At 63.4% G+C, this 1,256-nt stretch overlaps 1 pseudogene; it reads left to right on the plus strand.

Annotated features, from left to right (window-relative positions):
* The first annotated feature begins 4 nt into the window (after positions 1-4).
* Positions 5-1,252, plus strand: LOC104526181 (ras-related protein Rab-39B pseudogene; annotated as a pseudogene).
* Positions 1,253-1,256: the final 4 nt, after the last annotated feature.

Genomic DNA, 1,256 nt, shown 5'->3' on the forward strand with positions numbered 1-1,256 from the left:
GTGGCAATACCAGTTCCGGGTGATCATGTTGGGGGACTCGACAGTGGGGAAATCCTCGCTGCTGCGGCGTTACACCGAGGACGTCTTCCTGGACGCCGTCAACCAGACGGTGGGGGTGGACTTCTACGTCCAGTTCGTGGAGCTGGAACCGGGGCTGCGGGTGAAGCTGCAGTTCTGGGACACGGCCGGGCAGGAGCGGTTCCGGGCCATCACCTCCGCGTGAGTTTCCCCGCTCCCCACTCACATCCCTCACCCGGGGGTCCTGCTGTGACACGGGGAGTGGTGATGGAGCTGGGAGTGAGGTGTCCCCCTGGATTTGGGGTGCTGGTGGGATGTGATCCCAGCACTGGGGAGGTCCCTGATACAGCCTTGTCCCCAATGGTCCCTTGCTGAGGGGAGCCCCATGGGTGAGGAACCCCCATTCCCAGCACCGGGCAGGCTGCAGGGGCCCAGATAAGCCAAAGCCAGGGGCGTTCCCTGGGGAAAGGAGCCCTTGGGGTGGCTGTGTAAGCCCTGGCTCCAGCTCCAAAGAGGGTACAGGACCCCCCCAAACCCCACCAACTGGAGAGAGCTGGGGGAAGGGACTGGAAGCCCACTGGAGCTGGCCAAAGCAGCTTCCTCAGCTCAGCTGCCAGGAGCCTTCACGCCTCACTGCTGGGGATGGGAGAGCTTGAGGGACATGGCTACAGGGGACGGGAGAGCTTGAGGGACATGGCTACAGGGGACAGGAGAACTCAAGGGACATGGCTACAGGGGACAGGAGACCTTGAGGGGACATGGCTGCTGGGGACAGGAGAACTTGAGGGGACAAGGCAACAGGGGACAGGAGAACTCAAGGGACATGGCTGCTGGGGACAGGAGAGCTCAGGGGACATGGCTGTAGGGGACAGGAGAGCTCAGGAGCTGTGGCTGCAGGGGGCAGCTTTGATGATGTGCAGGGACAAAGACTCCCGGCCCACTTGCTGATACAGTGAAAGGGACGATTCTCCTCGCTCTTATGGTGGCTCAGGAGCAACGTGCCGGTTGCAGGGGCAGGACGGGGCTGGGGCCCCTCTGCAGGGAGAGGAGATGCTGCCCAAGGTGGCACAGAGGAGACCTTGGGGGCTGCTCACCCCCTTTCTCTTTGCACCCCAGGTCCGTCACTCGCTCCTACTACCGCAACTCGGCCGGGGGGATGCTGCTCTTCGACCTGACCAACCGCGCGTCCTTCGAGAGCGTCCGGCAGTGGCACCGGGAGGTGACAGACACCATCCAGC

This window comes from Antrostomus carolinensis, unplaced genomic scaffold, assembly GCF_000700745.2.
Source record: "Antrostomus carolinensis isolate BGI_N321 unplaced genomic scaffold, ASM70074v2 scaffold28206, whole genome shotgun sequence".
In the NCBI taxonomy this organism is placed as follows: domain Eukaryota; kingdom Metazoa; phylum Chordata; class Aves; order Caprimulgiformes; family Caprimulgidae; genus Antrostomus; species Antrostomus carolinensis.